Source organism: Sus scrofa, chromosome 13, assembly GCF_000003025.6.
Source record: "Sus scrofa isolate TJ Tabasco breed Duroc chromosome 13, Sscrofa11.1, whole genome shotgun sequence".
NCBI lineage: Eukaryota > Metazoa > Chordata > Mammalia > Artiodactyla > Suidae > Sus > Sus scrofa.
The window spans coordinates 160,568,965-160,589,960 of record NC_010455.5 but is presented as its reverse complement, the minus strand read 5'-3'; the positions used below and the strand labels follow the sequence as shown (position 1 = coordinate 160,589,960).

The 20,996-nt window shown below is 34.4% G+C and overlaps 1 pseudogene; it reads left to right on the top strand.

Moving 5' to 3' along the window:
- On the top strand, positions 17,731 to 19,491 carry LOC110256234 (annotated as a pseudogene).

The following is a 20,996-nucleotide window of genomic DNA, read 5'->3' as shown; positions in this document are numbered from 1 at the left end:
AATTCTATGAGATTCAACACCATAAAGCAAACATGAGGTGTTACAAAACTCTCTTCAGTGAAATCTAGGTAAGGGAAGTACTTCAATTTTTTTAAATTGAATATTAGCATCCATTAATATTTATTATCTAAAGTATTTTGCACTTGTTATATTTCAACTACTTAGTTATCTTTCTAGCTTTTCTCAAAACTGAGGGATATGAGAAAACTAGAATGATATTCAAACCTCAAAGCACTCTGACCTTGTCTGATTATAAGTCAGATTTACATACACAGTAAGGATACAAGGTAACTATGTTAAATAATTCAGGAACTTGCTTGGTGGAATAATTAAGTGGTTTAATATTTAATATTTAAAATAAATAAATAAAATTTTCAGCCAGGTCATTATTTTAATATTTGATTATGGAAAACAAAACATACTACAGTGGAATTCATATAAGACAAATCACTCAATATTTCTATTAGATCATTAAATAATGATAGAGATAGCCACTTAAGGTAAATTTAAAATTTGTTTTCAAAAATGTATTAAGATTTAGGATACAGGATTAAGAAGGCAGAATAGAAGAACTGGAGCCCAACTTCTCTCCTAAAAACAACAAAATTCGCAACTAAAGACTGAGCATTCTTCATCAAATGGACCGGAAACCTTTAAAAAAGATATCCTACTCCAGAAGAAAAAGAGGAGGACACATCAAGAGGTAGAGGGGGCGATTTCATGATATAAACAACCCCGTACCTCCTGGGTGGGAAGCTCCACAGAACTGGAAACTAATTGGTTCACAGAGATGCACCTACAGGAGTGAGAGTCTGAGTTCCACATCAAACTCTCATGAAGTGGGATCTGGCACTGGAAGAAAGAGCCTCTGGAGCATCTAGCATTGAAGGCCAGTGGGGCTTGTGTGCAGGAGCTCACAGGATGGGGGAAACCGAGACCCCATTCTTAAAAGGTGCACACAGACATTCACATGCACTGGGTTCCAGGGTTAAAGCAAAGTCTCCATAGGAATCTGGGTAAACCTGACCACAGTTCTTGGAGGACATCCTGGGAAAACAGGGGTGAACATGTCTTGTTGTGAGGGAAGGACATTGAAAGCAAAGCTCTTGGGAATATTCAGCAGTTGTGCCATTTCTCTGGAGGTGGCCATTTTGGGAAAATCTGGCCCACGCATCAGTCAGCTCAGTCAGGACTGAGAATCCCAGGACAAACAACAATCCACCTGGAGCAAAGCCCTGCCCCTAAGTAAACGGCTACCTAAAGACCCCCAGGCACACAGCTGCTCTAATCCCATCCAGAGACTAGGCCCACCCACCAGAGGGATTAGAATTGGCTCCACACACCAGTGGGAAGCCTCAGTCCCTCCCATCAGGAAGCCTACAGCAAGAAAAAAAACAAAAAGAAAAAAACTCAAAAAATGCAAACACGTGGACACTAAACAACACTCTACTAAACAACCAGTGGATCACTGAAGAAATCAAAAGGAAATTAAGAAATACCTGGCAGCAAATGACAATGAAGATATGACACTCCAAAACCTATGGAATGCACCAAAAGCCATTCTAAGAGGAAAGTTTATAGCAATACAAGCCCACCTCAGGAAACAAGAAAAAGCTCAAATAAACAAGCTAACTTTACATCTAAAGCAGCTCGAGAGAGAACAGACAAGACCTAAAGTTAGTAAAAGAAAGAAATCATAAAGATCAGAGCAGAAATCAATGAAATAGAAACAAAGAAAACCATAGAAAAGATCAATGAAACGAAAAGCTGGTTCTTTGAAAATATCAACAAAATTGATAAACCCTTATCCAGACTTATTAAGAAAAAAAGAGAGAGGACTCAAATCAATAAAATTATAAATGAAAAAGGAGAAGTAACAACGGACATCAAAGAAATACAAAGGATCATAAGAGACTTCTATATGCAACTATAGGCCAATGAAATGGAAAACCTAGAAGAAATGGACAAATTCTTAGAAAGGTACAATCTTCCAATACTAAATCAAGATGAAATAGAAAAGATGAATGGACCCATCACAAAACTGAAATTGAAACTGTGATTTAAAAACTTCCAATAAACAAAAGTCCAGAGCCCAGATGACTTCACAGGCGAATTCTCTCAAGCATTTAGAGAAGAGCTAACACCTCTCCTTCTGAAACTATTTCAAAAAATTGCAGAGGAAGGGATACTCCCAAACTCATTCTATGGGGCCCCCATCACCCTGATACCAAAACCAGACAAAGATGCCACAAAAAAAGAAAACTAAGGCTAATTTCACTGATGAACATCGATGCAAAAATCCTCAACAAAATACTAGCAAACCGCATCCAACAATATATTAAAAGGATTGTACATCATGACCAAGTGGGATTTATCCCAGGGATGCAAGGTTCTTCAGTATCTGCAAATCCATCATTGCAATACACCACATTAACAAACTGAAGAATAAAAACCATATGATCTCTCAAATACACAGAAAAAGCCTTTGGCAAAATCCAACACACATTTGTGAAAAAACCCTTCAGAAAGTGGGAAGAGAGGGAAACTACCTCAACATAATAAAGGCCATATATGATAAACCCACAGCTAACAGCATTCTCAATGGTGAAAAGCTGAAAGAATTCCCACCAAAGTCAGGACTAAGACAAGGATGTCCACCCTCACCACTACTCTTCAACATAGTTTTGAAAGGCCTAAGCACAGCAATCAGAGAAGTAAAAGAAATAAAATGAATCCAAATTGGACAGGAAGAAGTAAAACTATCCCTATTTGCAGATGACATGATACTATACCTAGAGAATCCTAAAGACTTTCCCAGAAAACTGTTAAAGCTCATCAATGAATTTGGCAAAGTCGCAGGATACAAAACCAATACACAGAAAATGATGGCATTTCTATACAGTAACAATGAAAGAGCAAAAAAATTAGGGAAGCAATCCCATTTTCCATTGCATCCAAAAGAATAAAATACCTAGGAGTAAACCTACCTAAAGAGACAAAAGACCTGTACTCTGAAAACTAAAGCCACTGATGAAAGAAATCAAAGATGACACAAATAGATGGAAAGATATACCATGTTCGTGGATTGCAAGAGTTAATATTATCAAAATGACAATACTACCTAAGGCAATACACAGACTCAATGCAATCCCTATCAAATTACCAAGGACACTTTTCACAGAACTCAAACAAAATAAGGTTTGTTTGGAAGCACAAAAGACCCAGAATAGCCAAAGACATCCTGAAAAAGAAAAAGTGGAGCTGAAGGAATCAGGCTCCTGGGACTTCAGACTATACTACAAGCAACAAATCATCAAAACTGCATGGTACTGGCACAAAGACAGAAATACAAATCAGCGGAACAGAAAAAATTGAATCATCCTCTAATTAATCACCAATGACCTTCATGTAATTCCTAAAGATATAAATGTAGTATGTCAAATGTATGTTATTTTCAAATATTCACATGAAAACCTTTTGCTTAGTTTTAATATTTTATATTATATTATATATTATAAAGGAAATTGACTTAAAATTTGTAATCTTTAAACTTGAAATTAAATTTATTTGAGAACACTTAACCAAATATAGATACCCCGGGCTTGTACACTACACTTACAATAACTCTAAAGACAAACCACTTTACAGTGAGCATCCTCCCTGGAATTATCAAAATAGTCTCAAATCCAGAGTGTAAGAGTTGAGGTCATAAGAGTTGACATGTTAGGGAAACAAATGTCCCCCCAGGAGTTTATGTACCTGTATTGCAAAGACAATAGGAAAAGATTGAAGAAAAATCTCTTCTCTTTTTTGTAAAATAAAAATTAGAAAGGAAAATTATACACATTCTAAATAAAAATCTTCTATCTCTCCATAATTCCTGTCTCAACAGATAACACAGAGATGACTGGGGATAACCAATCCTTCAACTGAGTTTTCCTCATGGATTTACTGATCACCACAACTGAAGCCCTTCTGTTTGTGTGTTCTGACCATCTATCTGATCACCATGGTGGGAAACCTTGGTCTGTGGCATGATATTCATAGAGCGTCTCTTCACACCCCAATGTACATCTTTCTGGGCAACCTCGCTCTGATGGATTCTTGTTGTTCTTGTGCCATTTCCCCCAAGATGCTAGAGAATTTCTTCTCTAAGAACAGAATATTTCCCTCTATGAATGCATGGCACATTTTATTCCTCTGCTTTGCTGAACTGCAGCTGCTTTCTCCTTGGCACCATGGCTATGATCGCTATGTGGCCATCTGCAACCCACTGCAGTACCACACATGATGTCAAAGAATTATGTATTAAGATGACCACAGGGGCCTACATCTGGTGAACCTGCACTCCTGATTCATGTTGGGTTTCTGTTTAGGTTAACTTTCTGTAGTTCGCATCAAATCAACCACTTTTTTGTTGATGTCTTCCATTATAGACTCTCCTGTGTTGACCCTTATCATCAATGAATTGATGATATTTAATCTTCGGGTCATTCAAATCTTCATATTACCATAGTATAATCTCTTACCTTTTCATCCTTTTCAAATTTTCACAATGAAATCCAACAAAAGAGAGGGAAAGCCTTATCTACTTGTGCATCCACTTTTTCTCTGTCTCAATTTCTATGGTTCTCTTTCTTCATGTACATTCGACCAAATTCAGTTAAAGAGAAGAAAAAAATAACGCTTGCTGTTTTTATACTATAGTGATTCCTTTTTAAACCTTTTATTTATAGCTTAAGAAATAAGGAAGTAATAATGTTATGAAAAAAATGATGAAGATTGCATAACATTCTGAAACAAATACCATGACCTGTGGACAACTGGTTTTAATTTGATTAAACTTTTTTCAAGATCAAGGAACACTAAAAAGTGGAACATGGCCACTTTGTATATAAAATACTAAATTATTAGACACATTGGTGTATGAATCAAATTAACAAGCTTAGAAAGGAGTAATTCTGCTAAAATGTATTTCAAAATCTAAGCTACTGGGTTCCACCAGGGGGTGAACTAAGTAATTATTCTTAAAGACATGCATTATGTCAGGGTGTTTTGACATACACTAGAACTATTTGCTTCAGAGTATAATGAAGTACAATTTTCAACAAATCCAACAATCTCTAGGAATAGAAGTTGTAACATGCAAAGGAAGCCTCCATTTAATACTTTTGGCAAATCTCTTGAATCTCAAGATATAATCTTACAGACTCCCCACAATTTTAGTTCCCAAATATCAATATTTTCTTTTCATTTACTTTATTATGAAAGTATGGTTTATGAGCAATATGATATTACTTTTAGGTGTTTGGCATAGAGATTCAGCATTTTTACAGATTATACTCCATTTAAGTTTTTATAATGATGGCTATAATACTCTGGGCTATAAAAATGCTAATCCTTTCTGAAGCAACAGGGTGTGACAGATTTAAAGCCTGTATTTCAATATGATTCTCAATTTTGAATTGTTCAAGTATATGTCTGAATATATATTCATACATAAGATGCATTTCTAATCAAGAACATTTGCCTCTTTAATGTTAATTATTCTCTCTCAAGTTCTCTGAAATAGATTCTCTGTATACTGGGAATTTATCAATTGTTACTAATAATGTTAGTTATATTGACAACTCCAAAGATTTAGTATTGCCAGCAGTTTGTCCATTATATATGACCATGTATTTCCTTAATATATTGTCATTAAACATTGTATCTCTCTGACATTACTACGTGTCTTGATTGTTATTAGGAACAGCACTAACCTGGACTGGTTCCAATATAAAGTATTGACATTTGCAAAGTATTATCAAAAAGCTGTAGGTGTTGATCAAACATAAATTAGACAAAAATTAGTAAAAATCTAAATATCTCTGCAAAAATATTTATTGATACTTACATGTGCATATATAAAAGAAAAATTACTGAGAACCTATTATTCATTATTATTAGTTACATACTAGGTAGATCTTTCATATATTATTACCAACCAATTAGTTACACATTATTTTTATGCTTCTCCTCAGTAAAAGTCTCATATTTGGCCAGAGTGGGGAACTTTCCCAAGTTATTCCAGGTCCTAGAATTTAGCAAGAATTTGAATCAATACTTTCCTTTCCTCACATGCTAGGGAGTTCAGAAAATGAGAATCTTTATGGGCTGGAGATATTTAGTGTTTAGTAGCATCAGAAGTAATCTGTGGCCTTAAAAATGAGGGAAATATTCATATTTAGAGGAAAACAGCATTGAATAAAACTAGAGTCAATGTTTATGGAAAGAAGTGTGGCACTGGCATGGAGATTAGGAAGGTAAACCATGGACAGAGAAAGCTGACAAAACTATTGGTGAAAGCTGGTGATAAATGTGGGACGAAGTGAGGAAGCAGGTTACTGGGAATCTTAAATGACACCCTCAAGAATCTGAATTTATCTTAGATCCATCAGACATGTCTTTCAGTAGCATAAAAATATGGTTGTGTCCTTCAGAAATCTGATCTTGCAACTGATTGTAAAGAGAACTGAAGCAAGAAGAATTTCATGTATTCATACATTAGATGAGGAGAACTGAAACTAGAGAGGAGGAGAGGGTTGCACAGACATGAGAAACATTAAAGAAAAATAGTAAGTTGCAACCATTGAATAATAAAATGAAGGTCTATCATATTCCTATGAGTTTCAAACATGTCATAACTGATTTCATATCACTCATACTAAAAAGTACCTGACATACTCAACCATTCAATAAACATCTCCTTCAGGATGTTTTTAATATAATTATATAAATTATATAAATTAATTGGCTATTTATTGTATTTCTAATGAATTAAATAATTCCATTTAAAATTATTAGTTTTATTTTCTAACATTATAAATACTGATCAATAGAATCCATACAAAGCTCTTTAGGTCCTAACATTTTATGAACAAACAGAAATCTATAAAAAAAATTTGAGAAGTTCTGAATTAGATGGATGTTGTATGTTCTGTATTCACTCTCTATTTTAGTATATATTTTTAGTATTAGACTCGCATTCATTGGTTTTTTCTCCCTTTTCTAATGGTGCCAAGATTTTTGTGAAACGTTTTTGCACCATTCAAGCTTCTAAGCTTTATCATATGTGTCCACTAGGCTTCTTCTTTCCTTCAGTGAATCACTTACTACAATCCTGCCAATCCAGAAGTTCATCTGAAAGCTCATTCCATGAAGAATCTTTTTCTTCCACATTTCCATTCACTTCCTTCACCATGTTTTCATATAGCACTTTAATTACACTTTATTTTAAGGGCTGCACCCATGTCATATGGAGATTCCAGGCTAGGGGTCTAATTGGAGCTGTACTTCCCAGCCTAGGCCACAGCCACAGCAATGCAGGATCTGGCCAAGTCTGCAACCTATGCCACAGCTCACGCAATGCTGGATCCTTAACCTACTGAGCAAGGTCAGGGATGAAAGCTCTTCATGGTTGCTAGTCAGATTCTTTAACCACTGAGCCACAATGGGAACTCCTAATTATACTTTTATAAGGCTGAATGGCTTTTAGTTGGAATACAAGTGTCTTCCTCCACTAGATTTTGAGCTTCTTGTGAGGAGCCATTTCTAAACGCTAAGCACTTCTCTTGTGCTCATTCTATCCACAATATCTTCTGGCATATGTATTTTTTTTTTAGTATTTGATTAAACAGAACTGAAAATTAAATATCAATGTAGCGTATATTGGGAATCTAGCTCAGTTTGTTGTCAGGACCCAAAATATCTATGACATGATCAATCACTTTTGTATATCAAGCTAATACTTTTAAAGTCCACACATAAAAAGTGAACCCATGATTAAGCAATAAATGCATTTTAGCAGGTAATTTTAAGACGATAAGGAAAAGCTAAATCAATTTAATTTAAAGGATCTAGGAATGTCCCACTGAGATCTATGATTAAATCCAGAATGAGTAGATTGGTGATAAAAGGAATGAAAAAGATATTAGTTCAAGCAAACTTTATGAGTAAATTAATGAATCAAGAGCATAAAAGGACAAACATGGCAAGGATGTTGAAAAAGAAATCAAGGTCACATGTAAGGTACAGACAGACTGTGGTGCATGTAATACCAAAATCCAAAAATGGATTTGTCTGAAAAATAATGAAAGACCATTTCAAATTCTTGAGCAGGGGAGTATAAATTTTTTCTTTCATCTCATAAATATTTGTTGATTACTGTAAATTACCACATAGTATCATGGTGTTATAAATACAGAATTAACATAGAAGGAGAAATCCTTCCCCTTTATTATTATTTTTTTCCTTTTCTAAGGCTGCACCTTCAGCATATGGAGGTTCCCAGGCTAGGGGTCCATTTGGAGCTGTAGCCACCAGCCTACACCACAGCCACACCAACGTGGGATCCGAGCCACATCTGCGACCTACAACATAGCTCATGGCAATGCCAGGTCCTTAACCCACTGAGCAAGGCCAGGGATTGAACCCGCAACTTCATGGTCCCTAGTCAGATTCATTAACCACTGAGCCACGAGGGAACTCCTTCCCCTTTTAATCCTATATGCTAGAGTGGGGGAGGGAAGAGAGTGACTAGCTATAAGTATACTAATAAGTAAATATGTACTATTCTAAAAAGTGCTTAGTTGCACGATGTGGAGAAAAACAGTAAAAAAGATAGAGGCATCTGGGGAAATTTGATAAGTAGAGGAACCACCTAGGTAATCCAATATGGCACCAACTAATATCAGTGTTTCCAATGTTTTGCAAATAATTGACTCACAGAAACCCTGTGATATCCTATCAGGGACGGTGGTCTCTTTTCAAAATTCTAATCATTTTCCATAACCCATGTTAATTCCTCTAGTAAAAAAAGTCAAGCCAACATGAGCTCTTTCCTATTCATATGGCTCTTATGCAGAATAATAAATTTAAAATAATTTAAAAATGAGTGATGGAGCATGATAATGTGAGAAAAAATAATCTATACATGTATGTGTAACTGGGTCTCCATGCTGTACAGTAGAAAATTGACAAAACACTCTAAAGCAGCAATAATGAAAAAAAAACCAAAATCATTATATATAAATAAATGAGTTAAATTACATAATAATCCAGAAGTGATCATCAAATGCTCTTAGTGAACTTAGTGAAGGTAATTTGCTTTGGTTTCCTTATCTCACAGAGCAACCTGATGTGTGTTGGCAACTGAATCTCCCCACAGAACATACTGATATCCTTTCAAAGATATCACTAAAGATTTGATGAAGTATTTTAACTTCTCATTGTAAGGAACATAATTATAACTTAACCTATTTGTTTTTGCCCATGTTTTCATTCTTTTATCCCAAACATTTTGGAGACTAAGGAGTATATTCTCAATTCTATGAGATTCAAACACATAAAGCAAACATGAGGTGTTACAAAACTCTCTTCAGTGAAATCTAGGTAAGGGAAGTACTTCAATTTTTTAAATTGAATATTAGCATCCATTAATATTTATTATCAAAGTATTTTGCACTGTTATATTTCAACTACTTAGTTATCTTTCTAGCTCTTCTCAAAACTGAGGATATGAGAAAACTAGAATGAGATTCAAACCTCAAAGCACTCTGACCTTGTCTGATTATAAGTCAGATTTACATACACAGGTAAGGATACAAGTAACTATGTTAATAATTCAGGAACTTGCTTGTGGAATAATTAAGTGGTTAATATTTAATATTTAAAATAAATAAATAAAATTTTCAGCCAGGTCATTATTTTAATATTTGATTATGGAAAAAACAAACATACTACAGTGGAATTCATATAAGACAAATCACTCAATATTTCTATTAGATCATTAAATAATGATAGAAGATAGCCACTTAAGGTAAATTAAAATTTGTTTTCAAAAATGTATTAAGATTTAGGATACAGGATTAGAAGGCAGAATAGAAGAACTGGAGCCCAACTTCTCTCCTAAAAACAACAAAATTCGCAACTAAAGACTGAGCATTCTTCATCAAATGGACCGGAAACCTTAAAAAAGATATCCTACTCCAGAAGAAAAAGAGGAGGACACATCAAGAGTAGGAGGGGCGATTTCATGATATAAACAACCCCTACCTCCTGGGTGGGAAGCTCCACAGACTGGAAACTATTGGTTCACAGAGATGCACCTACAGGAGTGAGAGTTCTGAGTCCACATCAAACTCTCATGAGTGGGGATCTGGCCACTGGAAGAAGAAGCCTCAGTGGTTAACAAATCTGACTAGGAATGATGAGGTTGTGGGTTCGATCCCTGGCCTTGCTCAGTGGGTTAAGGATCCAACGTTGCCATGAGCTATGGTGTAGGTCACAGACACAGTTCAGTTCCTGCATTGCTGTGGCTCTGGCATAGGCTGACAGCTACAGCTCTGATTCAACCCTAGCCTGGGAACCTCCATATGCCAATGGAGCGGCCCAAGAAAATGGCAAAAGACCAAACAAACCAAACCAAACAAACAAAAACAGCTAAAAGAATAAATACCCAGGAATAAACTTAACAAAGGGGGTTAAATATATCACATATATTCTGAAAACTATAAATTGTTGGTGAAGAAAACTGAGGTTGACTCAAAGGAATGGAAAGTTATCTAGTGTTCTTGGTCTGGAAGAATTGATTCTGTTAAAATGGCCATCCTACCTAAAGCAATCTACAGATTTAATGTAATTCCTATCAAAATACTCAGGACACCATCCCCAGAATTAGAACAAATAATCCTAAAATTCAGATGGAACCATAAAATACACTCATAACCTGAGAAAAAAACAAACCTGAAACAAAAACTCTCTTAGACTTTGGACTGTACTACAAAGCTACAGTAAGTAAACCAGTATGGATTAGCACAAAAGCAGACACACAGACCAATGGAACAGATTCAAGAGTCCAGAAATAAACTCACACACCTATGGTCTATTAAGCTATGACAAGAAAAGAGGAGGCAATAATGGGAAAAGGACAGTCTTTTCAACAACTGTTGCTGAGAAAACCAGACAGCTACATGTAAAAGAATTAAATTAGAACATTTTCACATACTATATTTAAAAAAACTTAAAAGAGATTAAAGATCTGTCAGACCTTAAAATACAAAACTCTCAGAAGAGAATACACTTTGACATAAATCACAGCAATATTTTTTTATATCTCTCCTAAGGCGAAAGAAGTAAAAGCAAAAATAAACAGAGAGGACCAAATTAAACTTAAAACCTTTTTCGTAGAGAAGAAAATAGTTGACAAAATGAAAAGACAATCTACAGAATGAAAAAAGTTTGCAATATGTAAGTGGCAAAGTATAAATATCCAAATACTGCAACATCTCGTACAAATCAATAACCAAAAACCCATCCTATTCAAAACTCAGGCAGAAGACCAGAATAGATATTTTTCCAAATACATATAAATGGATAACAGGCAAATGAAAGAAGGTCAACATTCATTAATTTTTAGAGAAACACAAATAAAAAGAATGAGATATCACCTCACCTTTGTCAAAACAGCTATCATCCAAAATTCCACAGATATCAAATGTTGGCAAGGATGTAGAAAAACGGGAACCCTTGAACACGTTTGGTGGAATTTAAATTGCTGCAGTCAATATTGAAAACTGAATGGAGGTTCCTCATAAAATTAACAATAGTACTACTATATGGTCCAGCAATTTCACTCCTGGCATATATCCAAAGAAAACACAGACACTAATTCTAAAACCTACATGGACCCCAGTGTTCACAGTTTGGCACATTTCCACTTTGCCAGATATGGAGAGCAACCCATGTGCCACATTCTACAGACTAATTAGAAAGAAAAAAAGTCCGACATTGTATGGTATATATACTTCTCACACACACACACAATTGAAACATTCCTCAAAAATAAAAAAGTTTATGTTCTACATTTAGAAGTAATTGTGATATAACTTAGAGAATATATATTTTAGATAATATGTCAGAAATATTTGTCAGACTATATGTCAGAAAGACAAATGTATAGTGATATTACTTAATATGTACGAATTCTAAAAAATATATCAAAGTATATGCAAACAGAACACCCTCACAGATGTAGAAATCAAACACAATGGAGAAATCAACCAAATGGAGAGAGAAGAGAGGTGAGGGGGCAAATTAAGGGTGTAGGACTTAGAGATACATAACTCCTATGTATGAAATTGATAAGCAATAAGATTGCTGTATAAAAAGAATATAGCCACTTATCTTTTTTTTTACTTGAAATATAGTTGATTTACACTGTTGTGTGAGTTTTCAGGGGGTATAGCAAAGTGATTCAGTTATATGTGTGTGGTATTGTTATCAACATTATGATATATATCTAAATATATAATATCAAAAATATATAATATGTAGACACAAACATAAAATTATTATGTGTACATATGTATATATACACATTAATATTATTTTCCATATAGGTTATTATAAACCATTGATTATTGTTCCCTGTTGATAAACATTAGATACTTGTTATTTATCTATTTTATATATACTAATCTGTATATGTCACTCCCAAATTCCCAATTTATCCCCTTCCCTCTAGACTTTCCACTTTGGTAACCCTAAGTTTGCTTGTCTGTGTCCATGAGTCTGTTTCTGTTTTGTTAATATGTTCATGTCCACCATTTTTTAAGATTCCACATATAAGTGATATCATATATTTGTCTTTTTCTATCTGACTTGCACCACTTGTTATGATAGACTCTAGGTCCATCTGTGTTGATGCAAATGGCATTATTTTCATTCTTTTTTATGACAAACATTATCTTGTAATAAATTTTAGTGGATTTTAACCTGTAAAAGTACTTCGTCATTATGCTGTATATATGAAACATATAATACTGTGTATAAACTCTACCTCAATATGAAAGTAAAATAAGCATAATAATATAAAAAACAATACTAATCTCTTTCAAACTCTTTCAAATATAGAAGGGGAGGGAACATTTCCAAACACATTTTACAAGGCCAGCATCTCTCTGATATCAAAACCAGACAAGGGCCACAAAAGAAAAGATAATGACAGGCTAGTATCCCTGATGAGCAAAGATGCAAAAATCTTCAACATATATTATCAAATTGAATTCAACAGTACAGTTTAAGGATCATACACAATTGGCAAGTGGGATTTAGTCCAAGGATGTAAGATGGCTTAACTTCCAGAATCTAATCAATATATAAACATTAAAAAAAACAAAGATGTGGAGTCCTGTCATGGCTCAGTGTTAGCAAACCCAACGAGCATCCAAAAAGACAGGGTTTCGATCCTGGCCTTGCTCAGTGGGTTAAGGATCCAGCGTTGCCATCAGCTGTAGTGTAGGTTGCAGATGCGGCCAGATCCTGTGTTGCTGTGGCTCTGGTGTAAACTGTCGGCTAAGCTCTGATTGGACCCCTAGCCTGGGAACATCCATATGCTGCCAGTGTGGACTTAAAAACTTTATAGTACCAGGACTTCTAAATTATAATCTAAAGAGTTTATATGAAAAAATAAGTATTATATAAGCCTAAAAAGACAAAAGACAAAAAAAAGATAAAATCAATAATCTCCCTCAATGGATGTGTAAAACATTTACAAAATTCAACATCGATTTATTATAAAAACTTTTAAACAGTGGGTACCAAGGGAAAACACTTCATCTTAATAAAGGTTATATATGACAAGCCCACAGCTAACATGATACTGAACACTAAACAGCTGAAAGTTTTTCCTTTGAATCAGGATCAAGACAAGGATACCAACTCTTGCCATTTTATTGAACATGGGATTAAAAGTTCTAGCCAGAGCAATTATACAACAAAAAGTAATAAAGGCATCTGAATCCAAAATGAAGTAATAAAACATTATTGTTTACAGAAAATCTTACGGTTACCATAGGTGAAACCATTGAAGGAAGGGATGAATTGAGACGTTAGGAATAGCATATAAACATGAATGAATAAAATAAATGATTAATGAGGAACTACTTTATAGCACAGGAAAATCTATTTAATAGTTTGTAATAACTTATATGGGAAAACAGAATGGATTTATTTATATGTATGACTGATTCATTTGCTGTACACCTGAAACTAATACAACAGTGTAAATCAACTATACTCCAATAAAATTAAATTAAAAAAATAAAGGACCTAGGAACATCTTCACGTTGATCTGATTTGCAATCCAGAATGAGCAGATTGGGATGAAACAGAGGCTTAAAATGGTGTTTTAGTTGAAGGAAACCTTACAAGTAAATTAATGACGCAAGTACACAAGCAATAGTGATGGAATGAACATGGCAAATGGTAATGTCCCTGGAAAGAAGAAAAAATCAAGATTGTATGTCAAATACACACAGACGGTGAAGCATCTGAAATACCATAATCAAAAATGAATTTCTCTGAAAACTAATGAAAGCACATTTCAAATATTTGGGTATAATTTTTTCTTTCACAGGACAAATCATTCTTAACTACTGTAAATTTCCACCTATTATCAAGGTATTATAAATAGATGAATGTACCTAACAGAGAAACCTTTTCTCTTTGAGCCTATATGTTAATACTGGGAGGAGGGAAGTCAGTGACTACCTATACATGCACTAACAAATAAACATGTAGTATACTGATCAGTGATTAGTGGCATGAGTGGAGAAAGACTGAGTGAAAATAAAGGCATCGGGGAAAACCAAAGGAAGGAAACCATCTAGGTAATTCACGTATGGGACTAAGGAATAATATCAGAGTTTCCCAATGGTATTTTGCAAAACATCAGAACAAATCAACTCACAGATGACCCTGTGATAAACATACAACAGCTTCTAGTCTTCTCACAAAATTCTAATCATTTTTTCATAAACCATATTAATTACCCTGATAAAAAAGTCAAAGCAAACATGAGATTCTTTTCTGCTCAGATGGCACTTTTTGACAAGTCAGAAACATATAAAAGTGAACTGGGTCACCATGCTGTACAGTAGAAAAAAAAGTTGTATTGGGGAAATAACAATTTAAAAAATTAAAACAAAAAATAAAAATGTGGTCAGTTATATAATTATCATAGGTATCATAAAATCTTTACTGACCCTCACAAGGTAATTATTTTGACCTCATTATATTACAGAATTCCTGATAGGTATTGGCAACTGAATCTTCCCACAGAAAACTTACTGGTGTCAGTGCAGTGATATCCCTTAGGATTTTATGGAAAATTTTAACTCTCATTGTAAAGAACATAATTATCAACAGTAACCTATTTGTATTTGAACATATTTTATTCTTTTAATCCAAATGTTTTTCGAGACCAAGGTTTATATTCTGAAATTCTTTGAGATGCAACACCACAAAGCAATCGTGAGGTGTCACAAAACTTTTTTCTAGTGAAATCCAGGTAAGGGAATATTCCAATTTTTTTATTTTAATATTAGCATTCATTAATATTTATTTATCTAAGTATTTTGCTGTTGTGAGATTTCAAATACTCAGTTATCTCTCTACCTCTACTTAAAACTGAGCACTGTAGAAAAACTATAAGGAGATTCAAACTGCAAAGCCTCTGACCTTCTCTGATTAAAAGTCAGACTTAAATACACAGGTAAGGACACAAAGTAACTGTGCTGGATATTTTGGGAATAATTAAGTGGTTAACATTTTATATTTTAAAGAAAACTAATAAATAAAAGTTTCAGCCAAGGTGTTTATTTCAAAATTTTGGTTATGGAAAAATAAATCATATTCAATATGGAATATCTATGACTAACAAATCACTAAATATTCCTAGGAGATCACTAAATAATGATAGAAGATAACCACTTAAAGAAAATTAAAACTTGCTTTCAAAATGTATTAAGATTTAAGGGTTTTCTCTTTTCTAAATGTTAGAAAAAAATAAGTATAAAGGTAAACTTTTATTTATTGTCTTTGATCTACTGTGACATACTTCAGAAAATTCTCACACAGTTTTTCTTAGAAATATAAAAATAGTACTCAGTCAACTCAGATAAGACATACTTAAATTTTTATGATATACACTTTACTGAAATATACCTGACATGTAACATTGCGTAAGTTTAGGGTTTATACCATGTTGATTTCACATAATGGTAAATAGTAATATGATTGTCAATTGCAGCATTGGTTAGCACTCTATCAAGTCATGAAATTGCCGTTTCTTTCCGGTGGTGGCAATAATTGAGATCTAGACTCTGAACAGTTTTAATGATTATAATAATATATTCACCATAGTGTTCACTAGATCTTCCTGACTTATTTATCTATTAGATTCAAGCTTGTACTCATAAACACTATCTCTCCTATTTACCCAAACCTGGCAACCACTATTTAATCTATTTTATGAGTTTGGCTTTTCAGATATGAAGTTTTTGTCTTTCTTTGACTTATCCCAGCATGATATCCCCATGTTATTGCAAATAGGATACACTTCTTTCTCAAGGCTGAATGTCCTTTCACTTTTATCCACTAATCTTTATTTAGTAGCACTTAGGTGTTTTTATAACTTGGCTACTGTACATAATGATGCTATAACAGGAGTTCATATCTCTTTTGGATAATTTGTTTTCACTTCCTTTTAGTATATACACAGAAGTGGAATTGGAGGATCACAAGGTAGTTCTAATTTTATTTGAGGAAAATTGATATTGGCATCCATAGTGACCGAAACGATTTGCATTCCAACAAGAGTTTTCTCTACATTCTGTACTCTCCACATTCTAGGCAATACTTGTTTTCTCTTGTCTTCTTGATGACAGGCATTCTGACATTTTGAAGTGATAGCTCATGGTATTGATTTGCATTTTGCTAATTATTAATGGTGTTGAACATATTTTCATGTATCACTTGGTGATTTTGATGTCCTTTGTAAAAATAACTTTTTACTTCCTTTCTTTAATCTGAATGTTTGTGCTTTTTCTCATTGAATTGTATGAGTTTTAACATACCTTGTGTATTAACATTAATTTCTGTAAATAACAAGTTTTGAATAATTATCTTTGAAGAATCTCCTTCAAAATTAACAGACTCATTTTGTGGAAGTGGTCACTAAGGATCCCCGGAAGGACCACCAAAGAAGTCATTAAGGATCATTGGCAGGACTCTGAACACAAATTCACCCATCTAATGTCACTGAGATTGAAGTAGGACTGGAATCAACACAACTTTATCCCCATAGCACAGTACAGCTGTTGTAAGAATTAAAAGTTAAAGCTAAAATCAAAATGTCTACAACACAGTAAGGAAAATGTGTGCACATATGCACAAAATGCAGTGAAGATTAGACATAAATCATCATACTTTGTACTGGGTATATAGACATGCTGGAGAGTCTAGAAAGTGAAAATTAAAATGATGAGAAGCATTTAGTTAGCTTTATTAAGTATCATTATATATAAACAATGTTTTAGGTAAAAGAAGAAAATGTGTATATATCTGGGCAAAATTAAATAGGAATAATGGTATGGAGAAAGTCACTGTTTCTGGAAATGGGTATGACACTAGGAAAGGGATAAAGAGATGACCAACAATACATATATTTATTCCTTAGATCTGTGAGTTGACTTTCTTCAAAGCTGAGCATTTCTCTCTTTAATCCTTAGCAACCTTCAAACAATAATAAAATATATTTTAAACATACCATCGAAAGATGACTTCAAATATTTCCCCTACTGGGAACTATATGAAAAAAATTTTGCTAATGCAAATGTATGCACATATAGAAAAGTGATTTAAAAGCATTTTCAGTATCTCTAATATAAAAATTAAAACTGAAATTGGGTAGGCACAGTGAACGAAAAATCATTACCTAGATTTATGCACTTTAGTTGAATAAATTCATAAAAACAAACCTTTGTAACTCTGAGCAACGCTCCTGTAATTATCAAAACAATCTTGTGAATTTTGAGTTTCAGAGTTGAAGTCATAGGAACTGACATGTTAGGCTAACAAATGCCCCCAGAAGTTTGTGTGTTTGTATCACAAGACAGTAGGAAAAGCTTGAAGAAGAAGCTCATTCCTTGGTGTAAAAAGAAAATTTTAAAAGGAAAGTTACATATATTCAAATTACAAATATGTTTTAAATTAAATTATAGGTGGTTTACAATATTTCTACAAATTCTATTGTACAATATGGTGACATATTACGAACAGTTTCCTGTGCTATAAAATAGGGCCCCGTTCCCATACATCCCAAGTGTAACAGTTTGTATCCACCAACCACAACCTCCCTGCCCATCTTGTATAACCATAATTCCTGTCTCAACAGACAATGAATGTAGACATGACTGGGGATAACCAATCCTTGACAGTAGAGTTTGTGCTCACAGGATTTGCAGATCACCCAGAATTGAGGACCATTCTGTTTCTTGTGTTCCTTGCAATCTATCTGATCACCATGGTGGGAAACCTTGGTCTGGTGGCATTGATATGTACAGAGCGTCATCTTCACACACCAATGTACATCTTTCTGGGCAACCTCGCTCTGATGGATTCCTGTTGTTCCTGTGCCATTACCCCAAAGATGCTAGAGAATTTCTTCTCTAAGGACAGAATGATTTCCCTCCATGATGCATGGCACAGTGGTATTTCCTCTGCCTAGCTGAAACTGCAGACTGTTTTCTCTTGGCAGCAATGGCCTATGATCGCTATGTGGCCATCTGCAACCCACTGATGTACCACAGCATGATGTCAAATAAACTCTGTATTAAGATGACCACAGGAGCCTACATAGCTGGTAACCTGCACTCCATGATTCATGTCGGATTTCTGTTTAGGTTAACTTTCTGTAGGTCTCATCAAATCAACCACTTTTTTTGTGATGTTCTTCCATTATACAGACTCTCCTGTGTTGACCCTTATCTCAATGAATTGATGATATTTATCTTTCTGGGTCAGTTCAAACGTTCAGTATTACAATAGTTATAATCTCATACCTTTTCATCCTCTTCACAATTTTCACAATGAAATCCAACAAGGGAAGAGGCAAAGCTTTATCTACTTGTGCATCCCACTTTCTCTCTGTCTCAATCTTCTATGGATCTCTTCTCTTCATGTACATTCGACCAAATTCAGTTAATGAAGAAGACAAAGATTTACCCCTGGCTATTTTTATACTCTAGTTATTCCCTTATTAAATCCTTTCATTTATAGCTTAAGAAATAAGGAAGTAATCAATGTCATGAAAAAAATGATTAAGAGGTCATAACATTCTGAAACAAATATCCCATATAAAAAACTGATTTTAACTTGATAAAACATTATTTTCAAAGTTAAGGAATACAAACAAACTAGAAAATGACCACTACATATAAAATATTATATCAGTAAAACATGATAGTCTGAGCTAAATAAATAAATTCAGAGGGAGAGATTCTGCCAGAATGTATTCCAAAAATTAATTTACAAGTTTCCATCAGGGGTGAACTAAAAAATTACTGCTGGAGTTCCCATCATGCCTCAGTTGTTAAAGGAACCTGACTGGAATCCATGAGGCTGTGGGTTCAATCCCTGGCCTTGCTGAGTGAGTTAGGGATCTGGCGTTGCTGTGAGCTGTGGTGTAGGCTGCAGACATGGATCGGATTCCACATTGCTGTGACTGTGTTAGAGGCTGGCATCTGTAGCTCTGATTAGAACTCTAGCCTGGGAACCTGCGTGTGCTGTGGCACGGGCCTAAGAAGACAAAATCACTCCTGAGTCACAAACTGTGTCAAGATGTATTCAGTTACAGCAGTAGCTTTTAGTTTCAGAGTATGAGTTGTAATTTTCAACAAATTGAACAAATGCTTTGAATAGAATTCACTACATAGATTACCTCCATTTAATACTATTGGCCATATTCTGGAATCTCAAGGCATAATCACACAAACTCAGCCATATTCCAAGTTCTTAAATTAATCCCTTCTTAAACAACAGTGTGTGACAAGAGTATGCTCTAAGTTTAAATTTGATTCTCATTTTTGAGTTTGTTCAAGAGATTGCATTTGACTATGAAATCAAGCAGAGCATGCATTCTCTAATGAGGCATGTTTTCCTATTTATGTTAGCCAATTTTCTCTCAAGTTCTCCTAAAGAGAATATGTGAATACATTAGTGATTTATCAATCTGCGATTGAAAATGATGCTATTTGTACAGATATCTGAATGCATGTTAAATTTTCATGTAGTTTGAATCATTTTCCATTATGTATGATACCATAATTTATGAACACAGCTCTTTTTTAAAAGAGGGTTTTTTCCCTGTGATAGTATTACATGCATATCTTGTCATTGGGAATACCATGAACCTGGATTGAGTCCAATGTAAAGTATTGACACATGCATAGGATTAACAAAGAGCTGGTGGTGCTGTTCAAGCATTAATGAGGTAGAAAACAGCAAAAATTGAAAGAGCTAAACAAAACATGTATTGATCCTCACATGTGCAAATGTGAAAGAAGAAAAATTCATTCACTGAGAACCTACTGTCTGCCTGTAACTAAGCTAAACTTTTTAAACACTAAACCTATCAAGTAGTTAGAAATGACTTTTCATGATTTGCCTTAGAAAACTCCCATACTTTGAAATATTTTGGAGTTTGGCCAAGCTCATCCAGGTCACTGGAATGAGCTAGAATTTGAATCGATATTGCATTTTCCCCCATATGCCTAGGCATTCAAAAAGTGGAGATCTTTGTCACATGGGACATTTAGTTCTTGAGTAGCATTAGAAGAAATTGTGCCTTTGACATGGGAAAAAGTTTAAGATTTGGAGAAAAACAGGAATGGTATGGCCAGAATCAATGGGTATGGAAATGAGTGTGGCACTGGGAATGGGATCAGGGAGGTGAACTGTGGGACAGAGTCAGAGAGCTGACAAAAGTATTGGTGAGAGCTGATGGTGAATGTGAGAGGAAAAAAAAGTAGAAGAGGGTCAGATTATTGAGAATCTTAAGGGCTTCCCTAAGAAATCTGAATCTAGCTTAGAAGCATCAAACATTAGCGTCTTTC